A 24,031-nucleotide genomic window follows, 5' to 3' on the forward strand; every position below is an offset into this window, starting at 1 on the left:
AGGAGCGCGGCGAGAGGGTTGTGATGAGCAGCGCTGTGATTGACAGGGGAGAGTTGAGCTGGCTGCACAGGGGCAAGGAGCTGGGGGAGGGACACCTGAGGCGAGGTCCAGTGGAGGTGGATGAGATCCGGCATGGGAAGGGCAGTGCCGGGAGGAGCTGCCCCTGGGCAGGGGATTTCACCTCGGGGAGTTATCGTGTCTTTGCCGTGCTAGGCAAGAGGCATATATAAGAGTGGTGGACATGGCAGTGGGCAGGGCTTTTGGGGTGAGTGTTGAGGTAGAACCCAGCGGGCTGGGGGCAGTGCTGACCGGGGCCACGGCAGCGCTAATGCATGGGCACTGTAGAGGTATATTGAAAGTGCAACGCAGAATGTCTAATTTGCAGAAGAAGTGCTCACAGTGTGTTCAAGAGCGCCTGTTACAGCAGTGCTGGTCGGGATAGGGCCCATTCATCAAAAGGGCAGGGCTAGGTGCAGGGTATGTGTTGATTGAAGGGCAGTGCAGGGTTTAATGTTAGGGCCATGGGAGAAAGAGGGCACGAGGTAGCTGGCATAGATAGAACGGTGGAAATGCGAGCCAGGGTATAAGCGTGCGAGTCGTGGTGGGTATAAGGTGGGCTGTGTGAAGGGCGAGTGTATTTATGTGAATGAAGTTTTCAAGGCAAAGTGCCAAGAGGGTCGTCAATTGGATGCCCGACCTGCGTGTTTGTGCATTTGTGTGCACGTGTTGACGGTGTGAGCATGAGTGAATGTGCCTTCGGGGCCGTCATAAATAACGTCACGCGATTTTTGACCCCCCCTCGTCACACGACGCCACAAAAAGTCAGACCCCCCCCTCAAATATGACGTCACAAAGCTCTACCCCCCCCCAAACCATATTTCCATTTTAAAAGTAAAACATGCTTCAAATCGCTTTAAACTATTGTCATTGTAATTCGTATTTAATGTGGCGCTGCACTCTGATCTTGTCGGATTGTTATAACAATTAGTGCTATAACAAATCTATATTTAAAGTTGCGCATTTTGATGTGACGTCACATTTCTCAATTCCCCCCCCCCTCGTCACACATCGTCACAAGTGTCTGACCCCCCCCCACACCCTAGGTGCGTGACGTCATTTATGGACGGCCCCTTAGTGTACGTGTGATTGTGCACTCGCACCGTTTGAGTGTACGCCGCTCTCTCGCGTGGTGAAAGTGGTGGTAACTTTGTAATTATCCAATAGCGTTGCTTTCTTTTCTTTTTTTAAACCCATTAGCTGTTGTCGTCGTTGTGTGTCGAGAGAGAGATATTTCGTTATTTGAGGCCTGGGGCAGCTGCCATCGTCGGGTTATATTCGCTGGCCACTTCTGCCGTCAGCTGTTGAGTTGTACAGTTGGCGTCTTAAAAACCCGCAGTGGCATGGAAACGTCTTTACGGTGAAAACTCTTTCCACTCTGCACAGAACCAGTGCCTGGCTCGCACACACGCAAACTCGTGCCATACACTCAAGCTCAACGACATCGTGTTCGTCCGAGTTGACATCGGGCTGAGGTTTCAACACGGGGCATATAACCAAAACCCCACCAGCCCAGATGACACGGTCCTTTTTTATATGCTTATTATATTCGGCCGAATTAATTGGTTACCCATTGAGGAATTAAGTTAATTGCCCGTCAACTTTGATTTGTGGTCGAGCGTTTGATAGCGCAGAGAAGCAGCGCTCGTTTTTTCTGACCTTGGATTTAGCGTTGTTGGAAAAGTTGCAATGCGCGTTTAATTTCAGTTCCTATTCTGTACATTAATGCTGCACCTTAGTGAAATATACAAAAAAACATTAACTCTTTTATTGCTGCGTTTTGGATAATATTTTGAAATGGCAGTTGCGTAATCATTGTGAAGACATGCGCATGTAGTAAATGCCAGCCTTATGGAGTAAATGCCATCATGGGGCCTCCTTCGGCAGTGTCAAAATATAAGAATAGGTTTGAAAAACCACACCTGATGATGACTGTTTGCGTTACAGTCGAAACGTCGTGAGAATTTTATTGTTTTATATATTATTATTTTATTGTTTGCCTTCAATGTGACTTTACCGAAAGAACCAAGAATATGAATCACTGCAGTCACGAAAGCTTTAAATCAAAAGCCCAAAGACAGTGCCACTATCAGAGTAATGGGAGCGCGGGGTGAGCATCCAAAATTTGAGAATAGGTTTTCCCCTTTTTTCTGGCAACTAAATAGGTCTTAAGATGTTAAAACACAAAACTGAAACCTGTCTGCATTAACCACAATACCTGTGGTCAGAAGGCAATCAAAAAGCATACTTTGATAATATATGCATTGTCTTTGAAACTGATTGGTCCACACCAGAGACAGCTTTCTTTCAAGCCTAGTCTCCAACGGTGTTAGACAATGCATATATTATCAGAGTACTTTTTTTGTTTGCATTCTGACCACAAGTATTGTGGTTAATGCAGATATTATTCCTTGTAAAAGGTTTCAGTTTGGTGTTTTAACATCTTGACACCTATTCTTGGTTCTTTCGGTAAATTCACGTAAATAGAAAACATTTTTTTGAAATTTTACTATTAACATTTTGTATTGCTGGATTTTTGCTTTTATTAATTTCAATGTATTATTTTTATCTTTTTGTTTATTTTCATTATTTTAATTTCATTTCAATATTTTTAAAAATGTTTTCTATTTACGTGACTTTACCGAAAGAACCAAGAATATGAATTCCTGCAGTCACGAAAGTTTTAAGTGAAAATCTTAACACCTGTTTTGTTGCCAGAAAAAAGGGGAAAACCTATTCTCATATTTTGGTACTGGCAAAGGAGGTCCCATGATGTAGCTGCTCACCCTGAGCTCTCATTACTGTGATAGTGCTTGCAGGCATGATTCCTTGCAAAAAGGTTTCAGTTTGGTGTTTTAACATCTTAACACCTGAAAAAAGGGGAAAACCTATTATAGTAAATGCCATTTCAGCATCACTTTTCTTTTTCAGGGTTTGACATTTTCACTGTCGACTATGAAACATAAGAATCCACAATGCCACGCTCAAATGACTGTGCTGGGCCCGAGTTGTGACAACACTTTGATACGGCCACTCAGTGCACCTTTGGTGGGGGGATCCTTTATGAGCTCTTTATGGGTTATCTCGGGTTCTTTTGAAAACGTGTTAGTGTAGATAAAGGAAAGTCTCAGACTCGTTTTGTTTCATAGCTGCGGGCTTGTACAGGCTCCGTGCAATGGTCACCGATGATCGTGATCATTCTTTGCACGCCACTTTTAAAAGATGAGTGCAAGATATCTCGTTGTGAATGAAATGCTTGTATATTGAAAAAAATTGTGTTTCGTGAAATATCCCCATAATTGTACGGCGTGCCTTCACGCAGGACAATTGAACAGCGGCCTTGTAACGTTTCCTGTGGCAAGAAATACAACGAACAAACCGGTTTCCTGCGTAAATGCACATTATTTTTGTTTTGCCATATGAGAACTCATTATATTTGTTAATAAAAACTTGGGATGTCTACCACAGTGATTTGTAGGTGGGCTTGCTGTAACGTGCAGACATCTTAGGTGTGAGATTCCTAACCTGCAAGTCCAAGAGTTGGTAGTCAGTGGCAGTGCAGAAAGTAACATAAATGAGCACAACTTGGTCAGCTTTTAGAACGGGAACATATTTGACAAGCACGCGCTCATCCTGTAATTCATTTCAGCAAGAGCTCTATAGCAGTGTTGCCCACAAAAAGTAGGCAAAAACAAGCAGCATGCATTTGTGTGAGCGACGTGCACTACGGAGAGGTGGCCTTGGCTTGCCGATCGCAGCTGGAAGTTCCTGTGGCCCCCGTGCCTTCGCCCACGTAGCTGTTCATGAAAATTTTAAATTTTCACTTGATATTGTGCGTCATGGGATGCGAAGCGGCGCAGGAGCCCGCGTCCAGCTGCTCGTTGTGTGTGCTCAGGTAAACACAATCTTTTGTTTGGAAGAATAGAGGGTTATTTATTGAAACGATCAGAGAGCCTGACTTTAACCCAGCAGCAACTAAGAAACAAAACATGTATGTATGATGAACTTATTTTTCACCGTACGTAGCAAACCGTACTCATCGGAGGTACAGATGGAAGGACAGGTACATGCTTAGTATGGGTGATTAAGGATGATTGTGATAGTTGCATGCTAATGTTTCTGCAACTTTGACATTTTTTAACAGAACCTGGCATGATACGATTGTAGACTAAATCAGGAAGAGGACCTTATGGGTGAGACACATCTGCAGCATACAGGACAGTTTACCAAGATGACATTGGAGTGGCGTCCTGAGGTTGGCGGTGGAGAGAAAGACCTCAAGCCAGATGGTGATGATGAGATAGTAAAAGCGGAGCTTAGAGGTCGGGTGGTTGACAGTGTAACAGTTATTTTTCCTTCTGCATCTGGCAGAAGGAAAGAAGTGATGGCGAGGTCTGGTGGCATTTGTGGCACTGGTATCTACCTAGTTTTTGATCTTCTATTCTGTATGTATGTCTTGTTATACGATGGGTGAATGCCAATACTTACGGATTGTCCTTAAGATTTCGCCACATTATTCAACTGAATTACACCTTGTACAAACTTAAAAGATACCACATTATGGAAGCGTGCAAAATAAATATTATGCATGTGTTCAGCTGGTGGATGATGGCAATTTTCAGCGTGTAATGACCTCACCGGTCTTGGTCTCATTTCATGACTCGTACACAAACAACACTCGGAATGGAATGTAATTTTCCACAACCATTGTAAGAAACACAACAGCACTCCCCAAGCGACACGTTGGTAAAGATGGCATACCGTGCTGTTGCTGTTAAATGTATAAACTGTCGCCGCAGCAACCAGCATCATCGTTTGTATAAAAGTATTGTTGTCTTCCCGGACCTCTTATTTTCGTGTTGTCATTGGCCGCCTGGACCCATCTTTTTGTTTGGAAGGCTGCCCTTTTTACTGTGCTACGAGAGTTTGGAAGTTTACGTCATTTAAAGCAATGCCACTGTAAAGTCGCTATCACTCGGTGGTGCCCAAGCTGCTGCAGTAGTATCTACTGACCTTACAAGCTCAAAGCAAATTGTCCAATTAATTTATCCGTTAAATATTGGCTTTGTGACAGTTGTGTATCCCTGCTCAGACAAGCATTGGGCGGTGCTCATTGCTTGCCTCAAGCCAGTCGTGCAAATTCCTCATTCCCATTGCGGATGGGGGGCGTGGGTGAAGGGGGGGGGGGTCTCCCCACAGGATGCCAACTGCTGACTTAATAATTTTATTTACTCTTGAGTGGATGATTGGTTGCATAGAGCTCGAACCTGGATATTAATTTTCGACCCTGCAACTGTGTAGTCTAACCACTGTGCCGCTCGGCCGAATATTTTAGGGGCATGAGATTTTTGCGTTAAGCGTCCTCCAGCTGGTGCTGTGGTTTGGGTTTGCCGGGTGTTGTGGCGCGTGTGGGGTAAATGCGGTGATTATTAGCAGGGTTGGTGGGTCAGTCAGAGACCGAGCCGAGTGTGTGTCGCACACGTTTCAGGCAACCTGGTGCCCATATCAGACAGGACAGCAAGTAGGTTTCTGAAAGGCTGTTTGCGTAGAGTGTCATTGTTTTCCCCGTAGCATGTTTGAGATTTCTCTGGTTTCCTCACCACATCCAAAAATATGCTTTGATAAAAAAAATTGGCCACACCTTTTATGTAGGACCATCCTGAAAATCTTGAGACTCATTGAATCCCTTCCACGATAAAAAAAAATATTATTCCATTCAGACGGCAGTATTGTTAGCATGCTGGACAATTAGAAAGTCCTAAGTTCAAGTCGCCTCTGAGGGTCGACTCTGCTTATCTACTCTTCGGGGTTGATACGATGGGTACCACTCTGTGGGAAACCAGAAGTTGTTAGCCCATGGAGAGACCGGCCCCTTGTCGAATTTCCACTTCCAGGCTGTGAGGCTGCCACCAAATGAGAGCCTCTCCATGTGCTCATTTAAGCATTTATACGCTTTTACCTTTTTGCCATTCGTACGATAATTAATTATTGAGGTGGTAGTATAGATGGGAATAAAACATTAACCCGTGATAAATTCACCCTGACAATGGTCAGATTCAGGCTGCACCATTCAAACTTTTTAACTTCCGTATGTTATTTCGATTTAAAGCTTTCGTGACTGCAGGGATTCATATTATTGGTTATAGGCTGCACTATAATAGGCAGCTTATCTGCGTGGAAATCATTCTCTCTTGAAAGTGTAGAGTCCTAGGTCAATCACCCGCCACTCTCTGATTTTGAATTGAGGTCTGGTTTCTCGGGAGTGTTGGGGTTTGTGGTTAATTTGATAACATCTAATTTCCTTTTTTGAATACCCCAATGCTATTTAACCACTTTATGGCAGCCTCAGTAAAAATAATTTTTTTTAAATGTGAAGGAACTTCCTCATTTTCTAGCCGCCCATTCATCATTTGGATGGTGTATAGATTATTATTGAAACACAGACGCTTAGATGATCCAAGTAGAATTAAGCTATGAATTTTTTTCTTGAACCTTTTTGTGACCGTTGTCTTAAGCAAAATTCCAACTGTTGATGTAATATTCAGGATCAAATGCAGGTTTACCAACAAAAAGTGTCAACTTACATTTAAACAAATGAACACAATACTGTTATTGTGAATTACAAATGAGGGTAACTCTGGAGTGCAATCAGTGGCTTTGTGGGTTGTCCTTTAGATATTCCAAAGCCTTTATAAGGGAATGTTGAATTTCTATGACTGGGCTGCCATGGCAGTGAATACTACCCCATACTATGAATATTGAGACACTTTGAGTTTTGGCCTATTGTCATTTCATAAATTCGGATATTTAAATCATGTTTCCAGTGGGTTAAAATGAATAAATATTTAGCATTCATCAAGTCCAAAGGCTGACTTAGTACCATTTTAAAATCCATTTTGTAGCCAGCAATGCCGAATAACAGTCCTCATTTAATCTGCCAACCATCTCGGTTTATGGCCATTCAACGCAAACTCCATCACAGAAGCGGAAACAGTTTAAACTTATAGATGACATCGACTGCATGTGGCAAGCAGTGGCAGTGCCAACGCTACATATGGAGGGCGTCTGGCGTTTCATAACACGTCTTCATTTCAGACACTTCCTTGAGTTCTGAAGTCAAGACCCGAGCTTCCTGGCATGGTAGAGTGCACTTGAGCAAAATGCTCCGGCACAGTGTTCCGCTGACGGGCGTTCCCAAAATTATTCATCACCGCTGCAGAATGGCGCTTGAAGGAAATACAGTGCTGTTGGTGAACCCAAACGAAAACTATTGCAGTGCGTCGCCACTCGCGTCTCTCCGCTCAGATCGCAGCCATGACTCGGTTCGCGTTGACCCTCTCTGTTGTAAACATCTCTTTAGCCATGGGGTCATGCTGCCCTCAAAACGGCACTTGCAAGTGAGACCTAGCCAATACAACTGAAATTATAAACATGGCTCCTGCACATGGATAATGCGTCATATCACATGCTCGGTTTTCAAGTGGAAAACAAGTACAACAAGAAAACGAGGAAAAAAATATTTTTCCCGTGCTCATTTCTGTCGGCAGTCAAGAGTAAAGTGGTGTAAAGTCCACATTACCATGTCCAGAGAATATCCTATCTGAAGTACAACTTATTTTTGTCTCGCACAAAGTGGTCCTCTTTTTAAAATTCACTCTAGAGGGGACGGTGAGCATAGTCAGCGCCCCACCCTCATTATGACCTGTGATCTTTCGAATTTAAGTCAAAAGCTTTCTTTGTATAATCAATGTCCAAGGAAAGCTTTTGACTTGTTTGTTATAAAAGCTGCACTAACATCTACATGTGACCTCCTGCAACCTAACCTCTCATTCATGTCACTTTTAATCACTGGTTCTCAGCCAATGAGAAAATGTTTAAAAATGCGGAACCTGTCTGCTACACTGGATATTTAGTAAGTGTAAGTAAAACGTAACATCCAGAAAGTCACGCATGTCTCCGTCCTGAAATTAGTTTTTGGCAGTGGTCATTAATGTTGGTGGCACAAAGTAGTACCTGTTTTTATCGAACCTAGAGGTATGATGGGCTCTGTCAAAACTTGACCACAATGTAAACTCTTAGCCTGCTTTTGAGAAAGGGACCCTAACCACAGTGCCACCCGGCTGGATTGTCCGTGAGATAAGAAAATGAAATTGCAATCCAAAAATGTGCAGATGCCTCATTGTTTTAGTTGATTGCCTGTCATGTGGGTTGACTTATTCCCGTTCCTTTTTTTATATCTTGGCTTAAAAAATGCATAAAAAAGAAGCCTTACTGCTAGCAGATTATTTTCCAAGTCAAGTCATAGCACATGCAGCAGTGCTCATCTCTATTTGACTGAGCCATTTGTGGTAAATCTGCATTCCTATGGCATGGCCCATTCAATCCATGCGACAACTATGGTTGATTGCATTATGAGCTTGAATCTATGTAGAGTTGTACATTTTGGTAAGTGATTGTAGGAGGATGTTTATGTGATGTGGATTATCCAGAAAATATTTTCTACAGCCAGAACATGTGGGTTATAACGAAAGAAAAGTAAGTGAAATGAAGTACAACCTAAAGAAACCCCCGATAATATGCATTTTGTTTACCCAGGGCAATCGCATTTAGGGTCCTGCATTGACCATTGCACCTTTGTGAGCGAGTGCACGTGGCACTGCCTGCCCCATTATGTTGCACCGGTTCTGGTTCTGGACGTGCGTTCGGCTTTAGCTTCAGCGCTTCTTGCAGCGTATTGCTTGCAGCGGTGCGCACAGGAATCCTTGCTGCAGGCAAGACGAAACTTGCTTTGGTCTACGCGAGCATTTCTGGTATTGCACCAGCCATCATTGATCTACTTTGCAACATGCGGATACATTCACGTAACCTTATACACAACAATTGTATAGCCACGCGTGCGTGCCTTCTTACATACAAAGACTGAGATTCCCGTTTTTCCATGTAGACTCTAGGGACAAGTGATTAAGATCGTTTATTAAGTTTGGCTTGGAGCACAACGGTGTGGTATTGTTAGCACGATATCCGACCACCAATGTATCTTCAATGCTGATGTTCTCGCACGATAGCAGGTACCAATTTAAGGCTGAGGTTGAGCTTGGGGAAGCCCACGAGAGATTCGGATACTGCATGCCGCTGATGTACATATCCAGGAATTGAATCCAGGGCCACCATTATCACAGCGCGATGTGCTAACCACGAACGCTCGCCTATCTGTGTGGACATTCATAATGGCCAGTACGTATGCATGTATGTTGAACTTCTTTCGCACTGTACGTAGCCAACCGTGCTAATCGGAGGTGCGTGCAAAACCGCATTTCCTTGTTAAGCGTCGTTGCGCACCGACACGTGTGCGCTTCGGCGCTTCACATTTGTGGTCTTCCGCTGGTCCAGGGGTGGCTTAATTTGTCATAATGGCAGGGTAATGTTTCTGAAGACCCGTGTTTGTCAGAGGTGTCTCTGGGGGAGGGTGGGTCCGTGCGATACATATGAGAAAGGACACCACTCGCAGGTGCTTAATCCCACAAGTGCAGGCCCTTTCCCCATAAACCACTTGGCACGTTATTTGTTTATCCAGGTGAGATCTCATTGAGCTTTGCAATACGTAACGACACATGCCTTCCTTTACTCGGTGGTGACGGAGCTTCTTCTGCTCTCGTTTTTACTTGAACATTTGCATATGATTTTCGTGCAATACACATCAACCACGAATGACCAATTCTTACTATTTCTATCAGCAACATTCGGGATTGAGAATACATTTTAATTAATCAACTGATGCATCATACGTGTGCCTGTCCATCATTAAAGAGTTAATCATAATAATTGTTTGTAATCCCACCTGTTGAGCCATGCCAGCCTTTATTAAATGACAGCTTTTAGCAAGTGAAGCAGTTTGACTATTAAACAGAGATCCCGACTAACATTGACTTAATATTTCCACAAGACCATCCTGATAAATATTTCATAATGATGATGACTACATTCTCCTTGCTGTGATAAATGTCTCGCTTGTTCAATAAAAATCTGTGGTCCCGCAACTTGTTGTCCTGAGTATTAATAAAGAAGGTACCTTTATAACGAGTAGGTGGAGCACAATGTGAGTTTAGGCTCTGACAACAAATCGATTATTTTCAAGAAAAGCGTTCGTAATTATTGTGTATTGGATGAAAAAAATTAAGTAGCTTGCATTGAGACTCATGGAGTGAACATCACTGGACCAATTTAGACAAAGAATAGATCTAAAAAAATGAACAACACAAATGAGAGAAAAGAAAAAGAGACATAAGAATCGAGTCTCTAGGAATCGCGACGCCAAATTGTGAGAATTCGTCAGCTCACTTGGGTGTGTGACTCATTGCACGCCTAACGGCGAACATCTTGGTTTCAGCGACATTGTGCTGCCTTACAATTGCCGGAGAGACATTCAAAGAGTTCGAGTGCAAGCATTTAAATCCCACCAAGTCACCAGCAGTGGGCCAACAATGGGGCTGTGAATTGAACTGAAATCACCGGGATTAAAACGAAATGTTGGAAGCAAATCTCCTGTTACAAGAGTTTGGCTAAGATTTGTATTCGTCAACCACGTCAGCTGCCCGCCTATGTAAGCGTGAAGCACCTTCGTTTTTTATGGTGGCTGCTTTCTGCGAAATTCCGTGAAGATGTTTTGCACGGTTCTTAAATCCACTCGCGCGCGCTGCACCCATGGTCAGCTGTAAGAGCTGGCATGTGTGTCTATCATAAAGCTAGCAGCCAAATTGAACACTGGTGACGACTCCCACCCAGCCACGACCTGTAGAGTTTGCAGCGCGTCACATACAGTAGCCGTTGTGTATTTTTTTTGAAATTATACTTTAATTAATTACTCAAGTTTCTATACCATGTCACATTGCATTCAGTTTCCTGGTATGGTCACAGGCAATATTAATAGCCAAACAATTTTTAAGTCCAGGAAAAGACCGCTTTCCAGATGGATCATACACCTCATTGTGTTGAATATAAATAAAATAAATAAGCAGACAACCCCCATCAGCCGCACGGCCTTCGGGGAGTGCATAATTTGAGCAGCATTGTTCAAAGACAATCAAATTCTGGCCTGAATTCAACATACAGTAGGGTTCTACTTGACATTTCGGCAAATACAGAACTCTATACCGTGAGGTCTGATAAGAATTACAATTTCAAAAAAGTCCTTAATTGGCATATGACTGGTTACATGTTAGCAGATTGACAGTGTTGAGTAACCGGCAAACCCTTCCAAATAGTCCGTACAGATCGGTGGGCAGCCTACTTGTTGTACACGTTTAATATCCAGGAGAAGTCTTACAGAGCGCAGGACCCTTTTGTGTATCCTGCGCGTATGGGAAGGCTCGGTTGTGTTTGACAATGAGGGCTGGGGGCCAACCTTTGAGCCGAGGCGAACAGCGCTCGGCTTTGTTCAGAGATCGGCCCCATTCCTGCTGTTCACGAGTCCGCGCAAACTAACCTGCTTTGTAATAATTATAATGATGCAATTTTTCAACGCGGCATAATATATCACGGACGTGAGTGGCCATGATTCTAAGGCTCGGAGCATGATGCCGTATTCCTCGTACCGTACCGAAGACTTGAGCACTACTGTCAAAGGGTGTCCGTCTTTCCCCGTTTGAACTAGCCAGGGCGAGTGCTCAGATTCTTAGCTTGCTGGTGAAAGTTATACTTTTCCTTGACGCGGGTCAGTCTATCCCAAAAACAACTGCTGCTGGTACACATTTTACGAACCGTGGAGGGATGGTGGTCTAACTCAAACCCTGACTGCGATTGGAAATGATAGGCTAAGTGGGACCACCTCCACTGCCCCATACCTGCAACTGCAATTGTAAAAAAAGAAATGGCTTGCAAAGGAACTTAGGCAACCCTTATAATGTTTCTTACATCGGCACGTTCACAAACGAGCAACGAGATGAGGCTCTCGGTTGTTTGCCACTTCAATTGATAAGAAGCAGCAGGAGGTGTTGTCCGCAAAAAGGAGGAGTGTCATTAATTCCGTGGGACCCAGGCTAGGCAAAGAAAAACCCTGTTTTCAGACCCTGCAGGTGTCGTCAAAAACCTCGGTGTGTGTGTGTCGTGGGAGTCCCGCGTGGGTCCGTTACGGGCCTTGCCCATGGGAGAGTTTCGAAGCACACGGGGGAATGTTTCCCCCCTTAAAGGGCTGCGTTTGTTTTTATTCGTGTGGCCTTCACATGCGGCCACGCAAACATCATTACGCGGCAACAGTGTTGGCGGGGGGGGGGGTCCGTTGTCTGGAAGTGGAGGAATAAAAACAAACTGGGGGATCTGCTTATAGTGCCGTGTGTAAACCACGCGCTGTCGCGCACACTTTGTGTTCACGTATTGCATGCAGCGTCTCGGTATGTAGGGTTGTGTGTACTGTATGTACGTGAGATCTTTTAAGTTGGCAGGTGGGATGTAGTGGGCAGACCAAAACACTGCATCTCGGAGATGCAACGATATCATCTGAGCTTTCAACCCCTGTGCTTACAGTTGTAAATCTGTGAGTCGCGATCGCGTTTGGGCTCGACGCATCTATTATTTCTGAAAAAGGTGATAAGATCGGTGCCATTTGCGGGAGGTTCACGGTTGTGATACTTTGAATAGACTAACCCGACCATACTAATGTGGAATTTACAGCTCGGGCTTAGGGCTATCATCAGAGATGAGTAGCACCCCATGCTTGCTTTGAACGTGGAGACAAGTTCTCTTGGACAGTGCGACTTACTTAGTCTCAAGGCTTTTTCAGGAAGTCTCGCTTTAACACGTCTGCAATCCCTTCCGTCAGACAGCTGGACGTTAACAAAGCGACCACATTAATTATCCACGTTGGTTCACGTGGGGATGGTAGCTAGGAATTTCATGTCCGGCTCGAGCAAGTAGATTGTAAGTTCTGAATAAAGCATTGGTAATGGACGAGGTAGACAAGCATGGGATTGGAGGGAGGGGCAGGTGACCAATGCAGGGATTGGGGGGTCATGCCCTGAGGTCCGTGACCAAGGGGGAAGGCCTGCAGCCAGATGGTGGTGATCAGATTGTTCAGAGTGGACCCTCGGAGGTTTCGTTTTGACAGTTGTGGGATCTCGGAGAAGGGGAAGGAAGTGGTGGCATCGGTGGCAATGGGCATGACGACCTTTGATCTTGCTCGTGTATTGTGGCATGCCTTGTTCTGAGTGAATGGTGACGCTTGTTTAAGCTCTTTAAGCTTAACACGTCGTTGTCCGACCGACCTCGTACTTTGTCTACACTTTAAAATGGGACGGTTTCTTTCATTTAATAGAGTGATAAAAGTATTTATGCCTCTGCAAAACTAATAGAAAGTACCTGTCAAAAGGCAAAGACAAATATCTCACTATCGCCTTAACAGGCTGTTAGGGCAAGTACTGTTAGTGAATACTTATGAAGGCCGGCATGGCACATGGGGTGGGTGGCCAACACCACGCTTGTCCACCTTTGTCTCCCTAGTGGCGATGTTTACACACTGCACCAGGTTCTCATTTGAGGCCCGAGTCGACCTACGGGAGGCCCAGGACCGGCTAAGATGACCGTCTCCTTTGTTGGCCGTGAGCGGGAATCGTACTTGGGTTTGCGGCATTCGAAGGCCGGCGAGCCACCCATTATACTACCGCACACGGAATCGCTGGGTGAAAGCCTTCAAGTGCAGCGACTTGTCCGGTCCTCGCTGTTCCACTGCATGTCAGCGCGAGTGTTGTTGGACAAGAGCAGGGGGCACGCTCTTGACAGCCGCCGCGGGCGCTAACAGTAAAGTTCTCCAGACTGCTTCCTTGAGACTTAACACTGCGGCGGGTCGTCACCGTCGCCTCTATATGCTCCGCAGCTTGTACGCATTGTTCAGCTTATTGGAATTAGTGTAGCCGCGCACTTATGAAGACCTAAATCTTGTTACGGTGTGAAGTGTAATGGGCAGCGAGCAGCTCGATCGTCGAGTGATTGACAATACGTACCCGCACCTCCGCCTAGCACCGCTGGCTGCGTTCCGGTGCGAAAGAAGTTCAACACAAATACATACGTTGAACGAATTGCAACAGTTTCATTGAGGGATTTGTTCACTTTTTTTGTGTCTCACTTTTGCTACCGTGCTCGTATTGGTCTGCATTCGTGTGCCGTGTTATCTGCGTTGTCACGTTCGTGCCATGTGCCGAATGCGACGATGACGACGACGACGGACGTCGGGGTAGATTTTACGCAGCAGCAGCAGGACAACGCTAACACCTACACTCGGATAAACACAGTGCGGGTGCGTTATTCGCTGGCGGAGTTTCTTCATTTTAGGGAAAGCGGTCGAACAGCTTCAGCGGGTGGAGGAGCATTCCTGAAGACGTTGCCTGCCCGCGGTGGTGCATTTCAGATGAGCAAAACAACGTTTATCATTCTCTGTAACATTTTTCAGTCTTGTTCTTTGAAAGTGGATATTCAGCTGAATATTTGGGTGTCCTTGCCACTGTATCAATATTTGCGCTGTATCATTCCTGGAATCGTTTGTTAACCACCAATATTCGCTGTCAGCTGCTGGAAAAGATGAAAAGATGCTGTAGCATCATTCATATTGATTTTTGCCTATTTTTTTCAATCTAAATCCAACCAAACGATTGGCTTTGTGGCACATGTAAACTATAATTTAGCGTGCTTTTTGATCACGTTGACGGATCACACAGAGATTATCACATGCTGTGAAATTCCAAACCTACACGCCTTTGAGGTGGCCAGGGCATGATCTGCCTGTAGAACTTTGAGTGTTATTTCCTCATGTTTTTTTGTGAGTTTTCTCCAGATACTCTGGTGTTCTCCCACATGCAAAACTTGGTATGAAAAAAAAACCCTTAAATCAATTACCGTAGACTTTTTGTTAAACGATTTTCACCCCAGAGCGATGATCGGTCTTGAACCTTGAACACCCCTCCAATTGTGACCTTGGCGCTCCAACTAACATACCACCCGGACGGATTTCTGTCCAAGAAAATGTACATTAAATTCTAAAAATACAAACCCGCTCGTCAGTTTTCACTTGCGAAAGAGATAACAAAAACGTGTAATGGGTTATCGCCGATTTAATTAAGGGGCCATTGAGTTGAACTTCCGCTCCGCCACTCGGCAGCTCGGGAGATAAGCATTGCTTGAGTCTGAGCAGGGGCCGCGGACACTGGGACGAGGTTGTAGTCAGCGGTCTCTCGTATTTACACAAGGGGAGGGGCCCGCAGGGGCATTGCAAAGCCATGCGTGGCTTCTCGTGTCCAGGGCGGCCTGGTTTGCAGGGTGTGTCCCTTTGCTGAAAGTTTGGCTGTGTGCAGGGAGGGCTCTGGATCAGTGTCCATGTCTCCAGGAAGTGAAGCACGTGGTCGAACGGCTACTGTGAGGGTTTTTTTATTTTATTAAGCGGTTTATTATTAGCAGAGCGAGCTTATTTTTTTAAAATTTATTTTTGCTTTTACAGGAGAAGCAGATTGTGGGTTAGTGGCAATGCATGGGCATAATGGTAGCACTTTTTTGAAGTGACTTCCTTGGTGCAATTAATGCATCGATGTAATTTCCTTCATTATTATTATCATCGCCGTACTATTCAACAGCTGTTCTCATTACACTGTTGATCGTGAGTTGATTTAGCCCATCATCCTTCTTAGATTGATTAAAATAAGTTAACAGTGGTCATCCAATACATATACTGGTCCCTGCCATACTAATGTGGATTTCCCTTAAATAGTTTAGAACCGTCTGGAGTGAGCGATAAACTATGTTTGAGCATTGAATCACTATGATTTATTTTAACATCGGTCGTCTCTTTGAGAGACTGGCCTTGACCATAGTAATGCGGGTTGAACACTCGCACCGCGTCATGCTCGTTCAGGCAGACACACCGTGCTGACTTTATGACTTCATTACTCGCGGCAGGGTGGTTGTAAGAAGGAAGTTTGAGAAAAAACGTTTGCAGACAGTGCTTTAGGGGAGCGGTTGCTCTAATAAACAAAAGTGCGAGTGGAAATGTGTGCTTGTCGAACAGTCGCTCTAACTGTGTTGCGCCTAATTGGCCCGGGAATCTTTTGACGGCAAACTTTCTCAGGGGTATAACATTCGCTTGGCTCGCCGCGTCTGCGCCAAACGCTTCTTTGTGCACCGCGGGGATTCTGCTGCGCGCCCGTGGCGCCTCGGCCCTCGCCCCGTGTCGCCGCGTGTGCGCTTCGAGCAGGCGAGCCCACAGCCCCTCGGGGCCCGTGTGTCACGTCTCTTCCCCCAACCGCTGTGCGTCCGTCCGCTCAGGAGGCAGCGTGGCCGGTCGAGGCTTCCGTTAGCCATTCACGATGACCTTTTAAGTTAAAGCGAACGTTACTCTCACAGAGAAATTAAAGGCTTATTTTTTAAAGTTGAATCGTTTATGACATAATTGTGTATGGCCACGAGGAGAGTGTTTCAGGAGAGAGTTCATGTAGTTTTGCTGTTCATACTCCGTTGCGGGAGTGCGGACTATGTACGTACGTATGTTGAACTTCTTTCGCACCGTACGTAGCCAACCGTGCTACTCGGAGGCGCTGGGGTAGCACAACAAACTAAACACAAAGAGCAGTTTTAAAGAAATGAGTTTTCAATCTAGATTTAAAAGTGCATGGCTCCAGTGGCTTCCTAATATCGGAAGGAAGAGCATTCAAACTACATTGCTTTACAGTACAGTCCATCGTTTCGGTTGGATGGCCACAGTCGCACTCCTTTAGCTTGTCTTTCATTTTATATTTGTGAAGGATATCATGTTCTGATGTGGCTGATGGTCACACCAGTGCCTTCGAGGAGGAGAAATGTCACAGCCAGGATGAGGTGCGATGGTTGGGTCTCGAGTGAGGCGTTTATTCTGGACGTCCGTGTTGTTCCAGTCTCGTTCGCCAACATTCTCCCGAATCTGGGGGTGGCATTCCAGAATGCGTAACTGGATGACAGTTCTACTGTCGGCATCATGTAGCGAGACAAACAAATTCCTCTTCGGATATTACTCCAGCGAGCAGTGCACCATCATCTTGTGTGAAAGGATGATGCGGGAAGATAGCATGAGAGAAATTCTTGCAAAGTCAATTGAAAACAATTCAGTCATTGGTTGCCCTTGAGAATCTGATTCAATCACAGGTGGTTGGTGAATTCGAATCCTGGATCTCAGAACTGTCACTCGGCGCTCCGGCACGCTTTTAGCACCCTGAAACATGACGAAACCCGCACGGGGTAGTCACGTTTAGTTGTATCCAGGCCATGCGGGTGTAGTCACGTTTAGTTGTATCCAGGCCATGCGGGTGTAGTCACGTTTAGTTGTATCCAGGCCATGCGGGTGTAGTCACGTTTAGTTGTATCCAGGCCATGCAGGTGTAGTCACGTTTAGTTGTATCCAGGCCATGCGGGTGTAGTCACGTTTAGTTGTATCCAGGCCATGCGGGTGTAGTCACGTTTAGTTGTATCCAGACCATGTGGGTGTAGTCACGTTTAGTTGTATCCAGGCCATGCGGGTGTAGTCACGTTTAGTTGTATCCAGGCCATGCGGGTGTAGTCACGTTTAGTTGTATCCAGGCCATGCGGGTGTAGTCACGTTTAGTTGTATCCAGGCCATGCGGGTGTAGTCACGTTTAGTTGTATCCAGGCCATGCGGGTGTAGTCACGTTTAGTTGTATCCAGGCCATGCGGGTGTAGTCACGTTTAGTTGTATCCATGCCATGCGGGTGTAGTCACGTTTAGTTGTATCCAGGCCATGCGGGTGTAGTCATGTTGTGAGATGATGAATATCCTTCTGGAACGCCTTCAATCAGCTGAGGATGCCCCAGATGTCACCACGGAGGAAGTTCTTCTGCGGCTTCTTTAACCCGCCGGGTCTCGCCAAACGCTATTTGGAGAGCGGTCCGCCACATGGTCTTCATCTGACGACGTTTTTAGAGCTGATTTAGCCTAAATTAGGTGAAAACGTATATTTTTTTCCTCTTTATTTTTGTGCATACGTTGTTGATGGTAATCATGAGTCCAAACAGCTCGCTGCAATTGAGAACCTGGTTCAGTTTTACGTTGGGAACCCAGGACTGAAATCCAAGAATATGTTGGCAGTGTTTACTCACTCACTGCTGACATGGCCATCGCGAGGCTCCTCAGATGCTCAGGCCACCACACAAAATGCCATTTTGTAATCACATAGTTTATTTTAAAGAGGAAACTGCAATGTAAGCTGTAATTATTCCCTGAACTAACTTTCAAGGTATATGACCCATTTCTCGATAGCCAAGAATTCCGTTTGTCATGCAAGTAGCACTTCACCAGCCTTTGGGATTGTGAATGCGTTTATCTCTCCGATACAGTAAGAGTGCCTTAGTTCAGTTAAATTGGTAAATTTAGTAAGTCACTATGATTTTAAACAACATACCAATAATTGCCTACACCATGACTAGTTAGCAAGCACAATTAATAATTCTCAACAAATAAATCCTGCTTCCCATTCATTGGAGCATTTTTGTAATGCTAAATCTCGACGGGGAGGCTCTGAGCCAGTGGTGGATATTCCACGTTCCCATGCTGGGGGCTAGTATGTTCACAGGCTGTGCATTGTCAGCTCACCCACAAAGTAGTGCTCATTTAATTGGCCTCTTGACGGACAACGGACTGGTACTAGCCCCGACTGGGGGTTGAACTCGTAGCCTCATATTGCGAGTCACGTGCTCCAATGACGGTGCCAGCCAAGCGGATGAACATCTTCTCACATTTTGTTTATTCTTTAGGAGATTAAGATGAGTGATAAAATGAGGAGAATGTATGGATATATATTTTTTTGTAAAACTGACCTGTTTTCTAGATCGGTTATATATTCACAGTGCAGGCTATAAATACAAATGTGGAATAAGTCGCACCATTATCTTTCACCCGAGCATGGATTTCTTGACAGATGCATTATGGACTCTTATTTTAAAAGCCTTTTTTCTGTGCCTTCCAAAGTGTCTCACAACTTTGGCACGATTTGTATTCGACGTCATCAAATGTGACAGCTAAAAGTCTTGAACACGGAGGCTTGCAGTTGCGTCTGGATTAGTGCCAGGTTTAGGGTGCAAGCAAGATGACTGTTCACTCTTTTTGCCTCTTTGCAGTCCTGTAGGATGCACGCAGTTACATCAAAAACCGCCCGGCTGCGAACAATTACTTAATTACGCTGAACAGCCACTCGGTGAGGGCCTGGCAGAGAAAATGCCAACAAAAAAACAAAACAAAGTTTAATTTCAACGTCGCAGATGTGCGGAGGACCTGAGCTGTTAGGCAAATTTCCACGTCAGCGTTCCTTAATGGTTTACATAATGTAATTCCAGTGGTTGACAAAGGAATGTAATTTACACTGGTGCAGAAACACGCAGCTAGCAGGACTGACAGCTTACAACTGTTAGTGCAACCTTCCTTAAGGCTCGGTCAGTGCAGTAGTGCATTTATATTCCACCTAATCCAGTACATTTACTTGTCTCCATAACTAGGACAAGCAGCGTAAAATAATTTCTTTGGTCAAAATTGGGCGGTGTTCCTGTTTATTGGTGGCCTTGAGCTCATGGTGGAAATTCGTAATTCCCATGGCAGGGGCCAGAGTCTTCGAAGGACAACCCCCAGTGGACTCATTACGTGGTGCGGTATTCGTTTTAATGAGCCCAGAGGGATGACCGGCCGAGCCGTCGTCCCACCTGGGATTGAAAACTTAGTGATTGTAGATCTGTTGCCGTAATGACAGTGCCACCTGGCCGATTTACAGATTTGAAACGTTCACATTTAGAGGACTAGCAATCATGTGAGCAAGCTGCGTTCGGGGATTTTTCTTTTTACCATCGACCACTTACGTACAGCGATACTCCAATTTATGTCTCCCCCTTTTCTGTGATACCGCAAATACAGCGACACCGCTACTCAATCAGCTTCGCCTCCAGCCATTCTCACGTCGCTGACAGCATCATCTGTCCTTTCTCGTATCCGTTGCCTCGGCCTTCACCTCCGCCTACCCTGCAAATTGCTTTGATTTTGTTGTTTCGATATTCGTCGCATACATTATAAAAGCACATTTGATCCTTATGGCGGTACCCCGGGGTACCAAATAATACAAACTGGCCAAGGCAATTAAATATTTTATTTCTGGGACACTATTTTTCCCAGGGGTGTACTTCACTCCGCGACTGGGGTACCAATCAATCCGAAATCAGTGCCACACTCCGCGATGTCGACACGCAGCGAGGACGATTCCGCTGGAACCCTGAACGCTCGCGGTACGCACCGTGGTGGTGGTGCATCGTGAGTACAGCTCGTCGAGATGAGTCGATTGCCGCATCGCCGACCATCAACAGACTAAAAATTACTGCATCACGGACATTGTGCGAGAGCTGAGGTACTATGGTACCCCGGGGTACTGCCATAAAGTTGATTTGTTAAAAAAATTTTTTACCACAAGTTGTTGTGGTTGATACAGATGTGTTGCCTTGTAATTGGTGTCTTTTTGGTGTTTGAAAATCTTAACACACTGTATTTATGCCAGAAAGTTGAAAGCCTGTTTTTTATCATTCATCATCTCGATACTGGCAAAAGGGCCCTATAGATATGTAAAAACACATTTAGAGCATCCACGGAGGAGTTTTGCTCTACCCAAGAGGATGACCACCATGGAGATGTCACGATCGGATTTTCTCTTCTGCAGGAGCGAGCTGGATTGTGGCATCTCAATACCGCGAGGGATGGCGAATACACGGGGGGTAATGAATATTACACGAGGGTTGTTGCTGTTTTGAGAGTGGAATGGGCACACGGTAGCCTACTCTTGCATGTGATTAGCACGGTTGGCTACGTATGGTGCAAAAGAAGTTCATCATGCATACATACAGGGTCTTTTATCAGACCGTAACAGCTGCTGTTTGCCCTTTAGTAGTCGTGATTCCCCGCGGTCCCACGGAATTAAACGCGCAAGCTGCCGTGAGAACCGAGCCTGTTGACCGTTAGTCTCTCAGTGCACCTTGGCATTTAAAAACATTTAAAAACACGTTAGCAGCAAGGCACGGAGGAGTCTTCCAGTGACCGTGGTGTTTACAGTGGGGATTTCATCGGGTTCCGAAAGTACGGTTCCATAAACAAAAGCCGCCACGCATGCGGTAATGGCGCATAAACAATCGGAGCAGCAGATAAGCGTGCCCTCTGTAAAATAGTTTATCCTGCTTTCGTTCTCGCATGCCGGAGGGTGCCATGCTTGTGTCACGCATTTACCTTGCTTTACGGCACGCGGATGCAAACCCAGAGTTATAACGTAGAGAAGCTGTCCAGTTAAAAGCTTTTGCAAATGCCGGGCGAGGTGGCGCACGCATGCAGCGCGTTGCGGATGAGGTGGGTTGGATTATGCATATTGTGTCGCCGCCGTGAGACTTTCACACTGGCATGGCTGTGAGGTGGCAACGGGATGGCAGTACAGAAAGTGGGTTTCCGAACTTAATTGTCCGAGTGGACCGCGTGACCATTTTTGCTTCGTGTGCCTGGGTTTTCCCCCGGCACTGCGATTTCCTTTCCGCATGCAAAACACTTATTTAAACAAGGTTTAGGTCCAAACATCCCAATGTGCAACCCTCCTGAAAGAGTGTCTGGAGACTCAGTGGTGAGGCTTTCCTGAATAATTCCAAGACTTGCGTATATTTATAAATGGCGATCAAGTCGAGTATCAAAGTAGATCAAGTAGTGTATTATTATTTAAGCAATCTAACCCAAAAACCTCTTTCGGATAATATTATTCGCGAAAGCCTACGTGTTAAACAGAGCATTAAAGCCTCATCTGTGCACAATAGAGGCTGCGCTGTAAACATTGCGAGTCGTGTAACTATTGTGGGATCCGTGGGACTGGAAAAAAGCTCATCTTTACAGAGGTCGCTCACGGCACGGTGTATCTCATCAGGAATATGTATGTATGTACGTTTAATTTGTTTTGCACCGTACGTAGCCCACCGTGCTCATCGTGGGGGTCAAACGAAAGGAGGGAGCAGTCGTGCATCACTTTTTTATCTTATTGATGATCTTTCACTGTCGAAGCCCAGTTCGTCTTGTCTCACAAACAAGAGTATTTTATACTCTTTGGCTCTTTTGGTAAAGTCACGTAGGTGTAAAATAAAATAATCACGACGTTTTGATCGCAACACAAGCGGTCGTTCTCAGGCGGAAAAAATATAATCCATCAGTGGAACTGCTGAACCAGCTGGTTCAGCAGTTCCACTGCTAGATTTATTTTATTTTCTACCTACGTAGAGTATGGATTTCTGCAGTCACGAAAGCTTCAAATCAACAGTATTTTACTACGTGTCATTTATCAGTTATATGCACTATATCGGTATGTCAAATAGAATAAGCAAAATGACGTATGGGTATATGATGTTTAAACATGTATATGGCTTGCTGGCACGGTTGGGTAGAGTGCAACCACATTCAAGATTTGGAAGGTTGAGATAGCAATTCTCACGTTGGGGTTACCCTATTAAATCTTTAGGTTCGACGGGTGTACGGTGGTCATCCAGTGAGTAATTTGGCCCCGCTTTGGCAATGTGGAAATGCCATCACCGGCTTGGCTTGAGGATGCCAATGGAGAGGAGTTACCCCAGATTGTTTGTGTGAATAGGGTGACACTTAGGATTACCATGCAAACCTCAGTATTATTGCTGAAAAACAATATAAAATAACATAATAAATCAAAATCTGCAAAATCAAAACGTGTACATATTGGTAATTTCAATATATAGCTGTTGGGACTGTTTATTAAATGTAAAAAGGCAGTAATGTCCAAAATGTTCCGAGTTATTTATACGACATTCCTGAAGGCCTTGTTTGTAACCTGTGCAAGCACACGTGGCTACTTGTGAGCCACATTGCCTGTTGGTGGACAGCCGGTTATGGTTTTCCAGGGCGTGAAAACTCCGCAGGCATGTCAGCAATTGATTGGTCCGGTTGAATTTCAGAATCCCGAGTTGTGCGTCATCGTGTTTGGTTGCTGGGTATTTGTAGCTTTTGGAAGAGACTGCGGTGGTTCTACGTAAACACTAAGCCTATGCCATAGGAATGTGGAATTAATTACACCACAGGCTGCAGGACCACCGATTATAGCTCCTTTCCTCCTTGGACTTATTTGAACGCTGAAACGACGGCTCTTTGTGTTCCTTCCTCACGGCGTCGTCGTCGGTGCAATCAAATAAGAAAGGGATCAAGTCTCGTGAGCAAAGGGCACTTCCGAAGTAGAGGCTTTGGACTGAACTCGGTTTTCCTCGACAAATAAATGTTCACGTTGTTTCAAGCAAGCAACGGTGTGGCTCCCATGGCCACTTGTTGCCATGAGCCAGTGGTGTAATCTCCACATTCTCATGACAAGAGACGGTATAAATTTCGATTTAAAGCTTTCGTGACTGCAATGATTCATCTTCTTTGGTTCTTTCGGTAAAGTCACGTAGAATGAGAATAAAATAATAAATTGATAAAATAAAATAACACAATAATATTCTCACGACGTTTCGGCCACAACACAAGCGGCCTTCATCAGGTGAAGGGGGCGAGACTGTCTGGTAGGACAGCGCTGGAGTGAGAGAGCCACGTTCAGATCACGGCTTTTAAGCTGTGTGAGAGGAACAAAGAGCCTTAGAGTCGCGGCATCTCTTCAGAAAGGTGAGAGACTCGATTAGTTGAGCCTTCTTATCCCGAAGTCTGTTGAATGATCTTAAGGATGTGTGGAATCCCTCCCCGTAGAGGCGGTTAAATTTCGATTTAAAGCTTTCGTGACTGCAATGATTCATCTTCTTTGGTTCTTTCGGTAAAGTCACGTAGAATGAGAATAAAATAATAAATTGATAAAATAAAATAACACAATAATATTCTCACGACGTTTCGGCCACAACACAAGCGGCCTTCATCAGGTGAAGGGGGCGAGACTGTCTGGTAGGACAGC

General features: G+C 45.1%; 1 protein-coding gene across 2 annotated transcripts in view; it reads left to right on the forward strand.

Moving 5' to 3' along the window:
- Positions 1-24,031, forward strand: part of LOC116940448 (dedicator of cytokinesis protein 1-like) — a 337,619-nt gene that overhangs the window by 723 nt on the left and 312,865 nt on the right. The gene's annotated exons all lie outside the window — the stretch shown is intronic.

The sequence above is a fragment of the Petromyzon marinus genome, chromosome 9 (genome assembly GCF_048934315.1).
Source record: "Petromyzon marinus isolate PM22_M1 ecotype Great Lakes invasive population chromosome 9, UKy_Petmar_22M1.pri1.0, whole genome shotgun sequence".
Taxonomy (NCBI): domain Eukaryota; kingdom Metazoa; phylum Chordata; class Hyperoartia; order Petromyzontiformes; family Petromyzontidae; genus Petromyzon; species Petromyzon marinus.